Here is a 13,440-nt window from a genome sequence, read left to right as displayed (position 1 = left end):
ACGCTCAGATACCTCCTTTTCAAAAGTTTGGCACTAGGATCGTGTTGAAATTTTAATGATGATGGTAGTCGTGGTGATCATGACTACACCATTATAACCATTTCCTGAGATATGTGCCCCGAAGTCCAGCAATATTAAGGACAACCTCTTAAGCGCTTCTATTTTGTGTTTCCCTAGTTTCATATTTTTACTATCGATATAAAAATTAGATATCGGCAATGACAAAAAAACTGGAGTTTTTTTAAATAAATAAATAAATAAATAAATAAATAAATAAATAAATAAATAAATAAATAAATAAATAAATAAATAAATAAATAAATAAATAAATAAATAAATAAATAAATAAATAAATAAATAAATAAATAAATAAATAAATAAATAAATAAATAAATAAATAAATAAATAAATAAATAAATAAATAAATAAATAAATAAATAAATAAATAAATAAATAAATAAATAAATAAATAAATAAATAAATAAATAAATAAATAAATAAATAAATAAATAAATAAATAAATAAATAAATAAATAAATAAATAAATAAATAAATAAATAAATAAATAAATAAATAAATAAATAAATAAATAAATAAATAAATAAATAAATAAATAAATAAATAAATAAATACATAAATGGTTACGCAAGAAAAAAAAAAAACAATAAAAATTTAAAGATTAAATCATAGTTTATTCCCCATTCCCTAATGATCTGACTTATGACACAGCTTTAGTTGTTTTCCACATTCTCGCAATGTTTTTTTTAATTATTTTGTATTTTTTATTTTTAATAATTGTCACCGTTCACTCAACATTTGGGCTTTTATAGACTACACGAATATTAGCAATTAAATTTTCCATTCAAAAATTATTTATAATAAGTCGGCTCCAAATAAATGATACAAGTAATGTTATATTTGGTTTTCAACACTTTCGCTTCTAAACTTTCACAGAATACGACTATTGGACCTTTAACCTATTCGTTACATTCGTAACAGTATTCTACAAATGTAACGAATAGGTTAAAGGTTAAATTAGATGAATTTCCATTCATTTAGAAGTTTGAATTGAAAAGAAAATTTTTATTAAGCGGTTACTTTATTTATATTGAGTCTACAACAACAACTACTGTCTAGATTTTTCGCAATCCTTCCATTCTTACTTTCCATGTTATTGATTGTTATAGTTTTGCTACAATCATGCACTTATCGTTTAGTTTGCTATTGTTTTTTCATATTTTTTCTTTAGATCAGCGATAGGTAGCATCTTCTTCTATTGCATACTTTTGGGGGTGTCATTGTGAGAGTGCATCCTTTTTTCAATTAGTTGAATTGTGTATGTGGAGAGAGAACCGTTTACCGAGAGCACTGTGCGCTCTATTGCCTGACGCTGCTTTAGATCAGACATGACCAAAAAGAGAACGGAGAAAATTCAAAATATTGGCAACTTATAACAGTGTGTTAGTAAGTTTGTATTCACGCAAGCTATAAAACAATAACAAATCAAAACATTTGTTCTCTTTTGTACGCTCTTTCTGTGCATTCGGGTCGTGTGTGTGTAAATTGCCGAAAATCATCGACACCGCCGTGCCAAAGAAGAACACATTTGCTTTAGATTTTCTTATATTTGTCGCCCTTTCGCCCGTATATGTGTGTGTGTTGTTGTTCGCTTAGGCGAGTTGTGCGTCTCTGTGTTTTTGTTGCGCAGTTGGTCTCGAGATGTTACCAGATCTTCTAGAAACATCGGCAACGAGAAGCGATTGGGCATAAATACCGGGAAATTGTGAGGCGCTCAGTCAGTTGTAATTTAGACCGCAAATTGAAAACATCAGTTAGCGAAGAAGTAAACGAAAGCTGTGTTCTTATTAAAGTTAAGCTGTGTGCTTAGCAATTAAAGTCGGTTACGAATAGTTAAAGTAAAGTAACAATTAAAGTCAGTTACGAATAGTTAAAGTAAAATCAATAGAGAATAGTAGTTTTATTAGGTATAAATTGTATTGAAGAATAAAACAACGTCTACACGGGATTATGGTAAACCTAATTCCATAACAATGTCATTAAGTAGAAAACCAAAAGGATGGGGACGTAGTAGCCACAAAGAAGCCCGGGGGGACCGAACCTCCTGTAATTTTTTCACAAGTTTTTAGAACATTTTGCTTTCAAAAAAATCATATTTGGTTTATTGAGATCCCACCGAAATAAATTTCTGTATACTTTGGTGAAAATAACCTCTAATATTAGAACAATTCTTCTTAAAGTAAGTTTTCGAGCGGAAGTACGGAAATAGTTCCGGTTATCCAAAACTTGAAGATGAAAAGTTAATTTTCTTCAAAGGAGATCTATTATTATAGATGAATTCAAAGGTCTTCTTATAGAAGAATTGAAGTTTCTAATATTAATAACATGAGGGTCTTCTGAAACGCTTTTATAGGCTTTTAGTTCTTCTTGCAGATAGAAGACCAGAAGTTTCTCTTAAGAAATGCGGAAATGTTCTATTATAGAAGGCTAGAGAAACATCTTATACCTTATAGAGGATTGCAAGCTGTGTATTGAAAGGTATATTTTAAGGGAACAGAAAGATTTCCAAAAAGAGATCAATATGATTTCTCAAAAAAGAATTGAAAATATTAATTTAGATGGAAATTTTCTAATAGATCCGCAACTGAAAGATCAGAGCTAATTCTCATTCAATACCTAAAGACTAGAAATATTGATATGAATACACATGATCAACAGGTCTTATTAAAGAGGACAAAAAAGTTCATCAAAATCATGAAGAGAACCCTAAGGTTTTCTGATAAGAAAACATGAGGTCTTATAGAAGACAAGCGGTTTTCTTATGGAAGACATGAGGTTTTTCTAAAAGGAGTTTTTCTTACAGAAGAACGGAAAACCTTCCTATAAACAACACGAGAAAACTTGTTCTCATAGAAGATCACATGATCATTTTATATAAGAACAAAAGATCTCCTCATAGAGAGACCAGAACGTTTTTTCATAAAAAAACAGAAGATCTTCTCATAGAACAGCAGAAGGTTTTCAATTAGAAGAACAGAAGGTGTTTTCTTAAAATACCGGAGGGTTGTCTTATAGAAGACCAATGAACGTAAACAAACAAAACGATTCCCGTAGTCGAAGGTCACACTAGCGCTGTTTCAACATGGTGACTTCGAGTTTATAGGCGAGGGGTATGAGTTAGTGAAACCGCTGTACATGGTTTCCTTTGTTTACAATGTTGCCTCTTCCTATTATTCGTTTTAAAAACTCGCTAGTGTGACCAAGGACGTACCAATCACACAAAGCCACAAACTTTTCAGTTTCTCTTAATCGTATCGTTCTCACAACCAAAACAAAACCACAAACTTCTCAATGCAAAAAGATGAAAATCAGACGATTGCTGAAATGTACTTCGGCTATGCTGTGAAAAGTGGTTGCTTTCACCTACGATACTAAAAGAATTATTGGCAAACGTTTGCTGTGCGAAATGATGCATGACACACTCAGACACTTACTCAAGTGATTGCTTAACAACCGTATTAGAAAACATCAGCATATTACGGTGGATGTTTTATCAACCACCAAACGTTTTTGAATTATTCACATGCGTTTAGTATTATTTCGTTTTCTATTTGATGTTGTGGAGCTGAGAATTTTTCGCTTTTCGTTTCGTTCGCACTCACGAATGTAAACAGAACGAAACTAAACAGCGAGCTCGGCCAACGTGGGTTATGTTTCGTTTTGTATTGTTCCTATGGAAAATACGAAACGAAACCATTGGAAATATTTTTTAAAGTACGTTTACGTACGCTGTGGAAGATCACAAGGTTTCCTTCTAAAAGAACATAAGGTCTGCTTATAGAAGATAAAAAAGTCCACTCATGGATATTGTCCTATAGAAGATCAGACGTTCAGAAGAACTTCTCATAGAAGACCAAAAGTCTTCTTATGGAGGTCTTCGTATAGAAGATCTGTAGGTCTTCGTATAGAAGATCTGTAGGTCTTCTTATAGATGATCAGAAGGTTTTCTTATAGAAGACCAGAAGGTCTTCTTATAGATGATCAGAAGGTTTTCTCATAGAAGATTAAAAGATCTTCTCATAGAATATCAAAAGGACTTCTTATAGAAAATCAGAAGGTCTTCTTATAGAACATCACAAGGTCTTCTCATTGAAGATCAGAAGGCCTTTGTATAAAGGACCAGAAGGCATTCTCCAAGGTAATCTCATAGAGGATCAGAAGGTCTTATAGAATATCAGAAGGTGCTCTAATAGAAGAACAGTAAGTCTTCTTATAGAAGATTGGAAGGTGTTCTCATAGAAGACCAAAAGCTCTTCTCATAGAAGGTTATAAGCTCTCTTTCTAAAAGATCAGAAGATCATCTTATAGAAGATCGGAGGTCTTTTTATAGAACAATAGAAGGGTTTCTCCTCTCATAGAAAACCACAAGGTATTCTCAGAGAAGATCAGAATGTCGTCTCATGGAATATAAGAAGGTCTTAATTTAGAAGATCAGAAGATCTTCTTATAGAAGATCAGAAGGAATTTTTATCGAATATCAGAGGATCGGGAGTTTTTTCCAATAGAATACTGGAATATTTTTTCATATTTTTTATAAAAGACCGGAAGGTTTTACATATTTGACCGCAAGTTATTCACAGAGAAGTCATTATTAATTATTCTTATAGAATACTAGAATATCTTCATACCGAAGGTCTTTCTTATAGAAGTTCGGAATGTTTTATTTTTAATATAAGATAGTAAGGTAGTCCTATATGTGGTCGTATTGTATTAGTATTGTATTCTATAGATGACAAGAAAGTCTTGTATAACGGTCTTATAAACGAACGCAAGATTTTCTGATAGAAAACAGGAAATCTCCTTATAGAAGACGGGGAAGATCTTAAAGAAGACAAGAATGTTTCCTAGTACAAAATTAATTTCTGTTTTAAAATACCAGAATAATATTAATAGTAATAATAATAATAATAATAATAATAATAATAGTAATAATAATAATAACAATAATAATAATAATAATAATAATAATAATAATAGTAATAATAAAAATAATTATAATAATAATTATAACATTAATAATAGTAATAATAATAATAATAATAATAATAATAATAATAATAATAATAATAAAAATAATAATAATAACAATAATAATAATAATAATAATAATAATAATAATAATAATAATAATAACAATAATAATAATAATAATAATAATAATAATAATAATAATAATAATAATAATAATAATAATAATAATAATAATAATAATAATAATAATAATAATAATAATAATAATAATAATAAAAATAATAATAACAATAATAATAATAATAATAATAATAATAATAATAATAATAATAATAACAATAATAATAATAATAATAATAATAATAATAATAATAATAATAATAATAATAATAATAATAATAATAACAATCATATAAGTAATGCCCACTGTACTTATTATTCGAATATTTCGAGTATAACAAATTATCATTTAGGGACTAAATAATGACAATGACTTAATAAAATTATCCCCCCAAAAAGATAATAAACTGATTGACAACTAAGCAACTGCGACAAAAAAAAAACAAACAATAAAAAAACACGTACAACTGACTATAATAAAAAAACCAACAACAATAGCAACAAAATTCTAAAAACCAACAAAACTCACACTGCATTAGCTACGGTAATTAATTTTAAAATAATTATGGAAATAAAAATATTAAAATTATTTGTTTATTATTACAACAAATGAGTTTGACATGCAATGCAATGCGAAGGGTAAGTGAGTAAGACAGCGGTCAACATGACGACGACTCCCTATCCGACTCATTGGCTGTCCGCCCGACTGCCTGACAGTGGAAATTAATGCGCGGTAAAGGGTGTTTATTGTGACGAGTACAAAAAAATAAGAAACAACATGACATAATCGTGAATGTATTTTGTCTGTCAATTCGATGATACATCACGCCTTTTAAGTGTTTTTTGTTGTAAGCAAAAAACAAAACAAAAAATCATATGCATTTATTTTGAAATAAATTTATTTAAATTTCCAATTTGTTTTGAAATATAAAAATATTTCTTTCTTTTGGGTGGGAGAATTCCTTCTTTTTTTCTTTGTAAAAGTTAACGTTATAAAGGCCTGATCGAAATACTGCTGAATGTTACATCAACAGTGTGTTGTAGATTAAATTAACAAGTTTCCCGAAATGGGAAAGTGTTAAAATTAAAATTTTTGTTAACAAAGAAAACATTGATATCCAAAAATAAGTTTTCCTTTGCTAACCTTCCTTCTTTCCATTGTCATGCAAAAATGAAAAATGTTTTCACATTATTTATCTCTTCTTTCAAAGGTCATTGCCATTTGTGGAATATTATGTAAAAAGACAGTTGTGTTTTCTATAAGAAGTCTTTTAGATCTTCTACAATAATACCTTCCATAAGAAGGTGATTCTTGTGAAAGGAAACTTCTAAATCTTCCATAAAAAGACGTTTGAGTCTCCTATAAAAAGGCCTTTGGGTATTCTATAAAAATGATTGAGTATTCCACACGAAGAACTTTGGGTTTTCCATAACAACAACTCTTCCTATAAAAAGAACATTGGGTCTTCTATGAAAAGACCTTTGGGTCTTCTGTAAGAAGATTTTTGGGTCTTCTCTGTGAAGATCTTGTGGGTTTTCTTTCTGACCTCAAGTTCTTCTTATAGAAGGCCACAAAGTCCTATTCTTGTGGTCTTCTTTGAGAAGACCTTTGTGGCTTTTATACCCTACATCACACTGTGGTAAGGGGTATTACGTATTTGTGCATTTGAATGTAACATACAAAAGGAAACGAGATAGACCTATAGTTCCTTCTAGGGATATACATAGAATCAATTTCTGAGTCGATTTATGCATGTCCGTCCGTCCATTCGTTCGCAACGTACAAATCGCATTCATTGAACGATTCAGCTGAAAATTGGGGAATATAATTTGTTTAGCCATATAAAGAACGCTATTGCTTTTGGTGAAAATCGGTTCAGATTTGGATATAGCTCCCATATATATTTTCGGCAGATTTCACGTATTCTCTGCACCAAACAGCCTATATCTGTCCAATTTTGATGGAATTTGGAATGTGTGACAGAATTTGGTCCAGTAATAAGTGCACCATATTATATCGAAATCAGTTCAGATTTATATATATCTCCCATATATATTTTTCATATTCACAGTGGTGTAGGGTATCATATAGTCGGCCCTAGCCGACTTTGATACTTTTCTTACTGGTTTGGTCATTCTTTAAAAATATTTGTTTGATCTTCTGTAAGAAGACCTTTGGGTTTCTTCTTTATGAAGGGTCTGCGGTCTTCTACAAGAAGCCCTTATGATCTTCTCTATGAAGACCAGGTGGTCTTCTATAAGAAACCCTTTTTAAATCTTCCATAAGAATACCTCTTAGTTTTGTATAACTCTTTTGGGTCCTCTGTAAGAAGAACTTTGAGTCTTCTATGAAAAGAACATTAGATCCTTTGGGTGTTCCATAAGAAGATTTTAGGTATTTCTAAGCAGTCCTTTAGTACTATAAGAAGACCTTCATAGAAAACCTTTGCGGTCTTACAAAGACCTTGTAGTCTCCTATTACAAGACATGTTGATCTTCTATAAGAAGACCTTGTGGTATTTTACTAGAAGACTCTGTGATGTTCTACAAGAAGACTTCTATACGAAGACCTCGTTTTCTTCTATATGAAGACTCTTTGGTCTTCTATATAAGACACAAGGTCGTCTTCTATAAGCAGACTATGTGTTCTTCTATAAGAAGACCTTGGAGTGTTCTATAAGAAAAGCTCGTGTTTACAGGATGGCCTTTGGTTTTCTTTTATTATTGGAACTTCTATACGAAGACTTTGTGCTCTTCTATACGAAGAACAAAGACCGTGTTGTCTTCTTAATGAAGACCATTCTTCCATATGAAGACATCTAGTTTTCTATGAGAAAACCAATGGGTCTTCTATACGAAGACCTTTGGGTCTACTATATGAATAACATTGGGTCCTCTATAAGAAGACCTTTGGGACTTCCATAAGAAAACGGATTTCTATACAACGACCTTTAAGTCTTCTATACAAAAACCCTTGGGTCTTCTATAAGAAAACCTTCATAGAATACCTTAAGGACTTCTAAGGAAATACCTCGAGGACTTATATTAGAAGGCATTGCAGTTCTATACGTGAAGACCTTGAGAACACCTTAAGGACTTCTATGAGAACACCTTGAGAACTTCTATGAGAACACCTTAAGGACTTCTATGAGAAGACCCTAAGGACTTCTATGAGAACACCTTAAGAACTTCTATGAGAAGACCTTATCGACTTCTATGAGAAGACCTTGAGGACTTCTATGAGAACACCTTAAGGACTTCTATGAGAAGACCCTAAGGACTTCTATGAGAACACCTTAAGCACTTCTATGAGAAAACCTTATGGACTTTTGTGAGAAGACCTTCAGGACTTCTATGAGAATACCTTAAGGACTTCTATCAGAACACCTTAAGGACTTCTGTGAGAAAACCTTATGTACTTTATGAGAAGACCTCAAGGACTTCTATGAGAAGACCTTATGGACTTCTATGAGAAGACCTTATGGACTTCTATGAGAAGTCCTTGAGGACTTCCATGAGAAGACCTAGAGGACTTCTATGAGAACACATTAAGGACTTCTATGAGAAGACATTGAGGATTTCCATGAGAAGTCCTTGATGACTTCCATGAGAAGACCTTATGGACTTCCATAAGAATACCTTGGGGACTTCTATGAGAAGACCTTATGGACTTCAATGAGAATACCTAGAGGACTTTTATGAGAAGACATTGAGGATTTCCATGAGAATACCTTGATGACTTCCATGAGAAGACCTTGAGGACTTCCATGAGAATACCTTGAGGACTTCCATGAGAAGACCTAGAGGACTTCTATGAGAACACATTAAGGACTTCTATGAGAAGACATTGAGGATTTCCATGAGAAGTCCTTGATGACTTCCATGAGAAGACCTTATGGACTTCCATAAGAATACCTTGGGGACTTCTATGAGAAGACCTTATGGACTTCAATGAGAATACCTAGAGGACTTTTATGAGAAGACATTGAGGATTTCCATGTGAATACCTTGATGACTTCCATGAGAAGACCTTGAGCACTTCCCAGAAGACCTTGAGGACTTCTATGAGAACACCTTAAGGATCTCCATGAGAAGACCTTAAGGACTTCCATGAGAAGACGGTGATGACTTCCATGAGAAGACCTTGAGGACTTCTATCAGAAGACCTTGAGTACTTTTATGAAAAGACCTTGAGAACTTCTATGAGAGGACCTTGTGGACTTCTATGAGAAGACCTTGAGGACTTCCATGAGAAGACCTTGAGGACTTCTATGAGAACACATTAAGGACTTCTATGGGAAGATATTATGGACTTCCATGAGAAGACTTTGAGGACTTCCATGAGAACACCTTATGGACTTCTATGAGAAGACCTTGAGGACTTCCATGAGAATACCTTGAGGACTTCCATGAGAAGACCTTGAGGACTTCCATGAGAAGACCTTGAGGACTTCTATGAGAGGACCTTAAGGACTTCTATGAGAAGACCTTGAGGACTTTCATGAGAAAACCTTATGGACTTCTGTGACAAATCGGGGCTATGAGAAGACCTAGCGGTTTTCTATGAGAAGACCTTGACGATTTCTTAGGGAAAACCTTGAGGTCTTCTATGAAATAATAAAATAATTCGAATTACAAATGGAATAAGTCGAATTTCAAATATAATGATTTGAATTACAAATGGAATAATTCGAATTTCAAATGAAATAATTCGAATTACAATTTCAAATGGTATAAATCGAATTACAAATGGAATAATTCAAATTTCAAATAGAATAATTCGACTTACAAATGGAATAATTCGAATTACAAATAGAATAATTTGAATTGCAAATAGAATAATTCGAATTACAAATGGAATAATTCGAATTACAAATAAAATGTTACGAATTACAAGAAGAACAATCGAATTACAAATGAAATGTACTTATTACAACACTAATGTTTCGAATTACATGTGAAAAAGTTGTATATCGGACAACAGCAGGTGTTACAAACCCTTCTTACAAAAATTCGAAATTTTTGCAGAATTGTATTTTAAGTTCTGTTCGAGGATAGTTGGGAAATTTGAATTGAAGGTAGGCCTTGTGGTCGTGTTTACAGCAATATAATGTTTTTCGTGGACATGTTTTCCGACATAATGGTCCAAAAGCTCAAACCAATTTAAGACCACTTCTTGCAACGAGTTAAAATTTTAATAGCCGGTAGTCTCTGTGTTTATGACTACATCTAATATGCTTTTACTAGGGAAAGCCAATATCTCCAGAGTTATGGGCTCCAAAATGTGTCAATATTTTGAGCCATTTCTTCATACATTTTCCGCGGTATAGTTTTAACAGTCTTGGTGGTCTTTGTTACAACACTATAATTTTATTCTCCATAGTTCTCTCGATAATGTTGAAAAACCAATGATGCAAAACCTCCACCCATATGGTATTCTTGCAATATAAGTTTTTTTGTGTTTTTTTTGTGTAAGCTTTGTTGATTTGATATATCAGTGGAACAATTAGGCTCACTGTTTGTAATACTTAGCCCACAAACGCCTGAAAATTTAAATAGGAAATTTCCAAAACTTATTTTGTCAACTATGAAAATGTAATTTTTTTTATTTAATTTAAGGATCTGTGTCTGGAACATTTTGTTCCCCTACTTCTGCTATTGATTTTTTTGTTCAGCCATTGGCGCCATCGGCTGAGGAGGATTTTTAGCTATTGGCACAATTGACTGATCCTACGTTACTTCTTCTATTTTCATTCAATAATTGTATGTAAAAATATTTCACATGAATCATTACTTACCATTTATAGATCGAAACCAAAGTGGGGGAGACAAAATAGAAATGAAATGACAATAAAGTTCTACATGAAGAAGATCTGTAAAGAAAAAACAAAAATAAAAATAAAAATATAAACAATAAAACAACAACAAAAAGACATTAAATAAAATAAAAAAATGAAAACTCAACAAATCAATTAACCCATAAAAAGTTTGTGGAAAAAATATGAAAAAGAAAATTAAAAAAAAAAAAAAACAATATTAAATCTCTTCAAGTGTTGTTTTCTTGTTTGTCTCCCACAAAGATTATTAATAACAATCTTTAATGGTTTTTCTTTGCAGTGTGTCCCCCTCTTTTGCTTCTTCAGTTCAATGCAAGTCTTGCCACTACCATGCCAAGAGATTAAGAACTCAAAAACGTTTTTCATTCCCATTCATTAAAATGCACACACTGCAGCTTTGGGTGTGGGGAAAAGGAGAAGGTTTGGTAGGTGCATATTTAGAAAGAAAATGTAGAAAACATTTTGAAAATTCATTAGAAATTTGAGGTCAAGCGACAATTGATTGATTTAGTAATGATGACAGGGCACAGACTTTCGAAGAGATCTGTTTGAAGTTTTTAAGGCAATTAATGATAAGGTGTTTTTGGTGATAAGGTGTTGAGTAAATGGATTAAAAACCATTGTTGGCAAGTGGGAGTGTGAAGAGTCTGCTTTAGATCATCATAGCAGCTCGATAGTCTTGAGCATTCTCAACAGAAAACTGACAAATCCCTTAAATGTGTCAGTCCCACAGAAAAAAATTAAAGTAGCTACTAGCTAATAAACGAGACATTTCATTGGGGGAGAGTTACCATCTTCCAACTTGATCTAAGTTTGAAAGGAATTCTGAAAAAGTGTGCCTCTACAGACCCTTTTGCGAAGAAAGGGTGCTTCTATAGACCCTTTCTGAGAGAAAGGGTGCTTCTATAGACCCTTTCGGAAAGAAAGGGTGGTTCCATAGACCATTTCCGAAAAAAAAAAATTGCTTCTATAAACACTATCGGAAAGAAAAAAGGGTGCTTCTACAGACCTTTTCGGAAAGAAAAGGTGCTTCTACAGACCCTTTAAGAAAGAAAGGGTGCTTCTATAGACCCTTTCGGAAAGAAAGGGTGCTTCTATAGACACTTTCGGAAAGAAAGGTTGCTTCTATAGACACTTTCGAAAAGAAAGGGTGCTTCTACACACCGTTTTGGAAAGAAAGGGTGCTTCTGTAGACCCTTTCTAAAACAAAGGGTGTTTCGGTAGACCCTTTCTAAAACAAAGGGTGCTTCTATAGACCTTTTATAAACGAACGGGGACATCTATAGACCCTTTCTGGAAGAAGGGGTGCTTCTAACCGAAAGGGTGCTTCTATAGACCCTTTCTTGAAGAAGGGGTGCTTCTATAAACCCTTTCGGAAAGAAAAGGTGCTTCTATACACCATTTTGGAAGGAAAGGGTGCTTCTATAGACCCTTTCGGAAAGAAAGGGTGCTTCTATAGACACTATCGGAAATAAAGTTTGCTTCTATAGACACTATCGGAAATAAAGGTTGCTTCTGTAGACCCTATCGTAAAGAAAGGGTGCTTCTATAGACCCTTTCGGAAAAAAAAGGTGCTTCTATAGACCCTTTCGGAAAGAAAGGGTGCTTCTATAGACCCTTTCGGAAAGATAGGGTGCTTCTATAGACCCTTTCGGAAAGAAAGGGTGCTTCTATAGACCCTTTCGGAAAGAAAGGGTGCTTCTATAGAACCTTTCGGAAAGAAAGGGTGCTTCTATAGACCCTTTCGGAAAGAAAGGGTGCTTCTATAGAACCTTTCGGAAAGAAAGGGTGCTTCTATAGACCCTTTCGGAAAGAAAGGGTGCTTCTATAGACCCTTTCGGAAAGAAAGGGTGCTTCTATAGACCCTTTCGGAAAGAAAGGGTGCTTCTATAGACCCTTTCGGAAAGAAAGGGTGCTTCTATAGTCCCTTTCGGAAAGAAAGGGTGCTTCTATAGGCCCTTTCGGAAAGAAAGGGTGCTTCTATAGACCCTTTCGGAAAGAAAGGGTGCTTCTATAGACCCTTTCGGAAAGAAAGGGTGCTTCTATAGACCCTTTCGGAAAGAAAGGGTGCTTCTATAGACCCTTTCGGAAAAAAAGGGTGCTTCTATAGACCCTTTCGGAAAGAAAGGGTGCTTCTATAGACCCTTTCGGAAAGAAAGGGTGCTTCTATACACCGTTTTGGAAAGAAAGGGTGCTTCTATAGACCTTTTCTAAACGAACGGGTACTTCTATAGACCCTTTCTGGAAGAAGGGGTACTTCTATAGACCCTTTCTGGAAGAAGGGGTGCTTCTATAGACCTTTTCTAAACGAAAGGGTGCATCTATAGAGCCTTTCTGGAAGAAGGGGTGCTTCTATAAACCCTTTCGGAAAGAAAAGGTGCTTCTATACACCCTTTTGGAAAGAAAGGGTGCTTCTAGAGACCCTTTCGGAAAG

At 33.2% G+C, this 13,440-nt stretch overlaps 1 protein-coding gene across 4 annotated transcripts in view; it reads right to left on the bottom strand.

The window, feature by feature from the left end:
- LOC141399744 (uncharacterized) overlaps positions 1 to 13,440 on the bottom strand; it is a 239,377-nt gene that overhangs the window by 112,018 nt on the left and 113,919 nt on the right. For all 4 annotated transcript variants that reach the window (XR_012411927.1, XR_012411932.1, XM_073979000.1 and 1 more), the window contains exon 5: positions 10,968 to 11,042. The gene's annotated coding sequence lies outside the window, so the exon portion shown is untranslated. The remainder of the gene's footprint in view (positions 1 to 10,967; positions 11,043 to 13,440) is intronic.

Source organism: Musca autumnalis, unplaced genomic scaffold (genome assembly GCF_047663935.1).
Source record: "Musca autumnalis isolate F117 unplaced genomic scaffold, ASM4766393v1 scaffold_1, whole genome shotgun sequence".
NCBI classification, from domain to species: Eukaryota; Metazoa; Arthropoda; class Insecta; order Diptera; family Muscidae; genus Musca; species Musca autumnalis.
The sequence above is the reverse complement of the archived record's forward strand: the minus strand, read 5'-3'. Positions and strand labels throughout refer to the sequence as shown.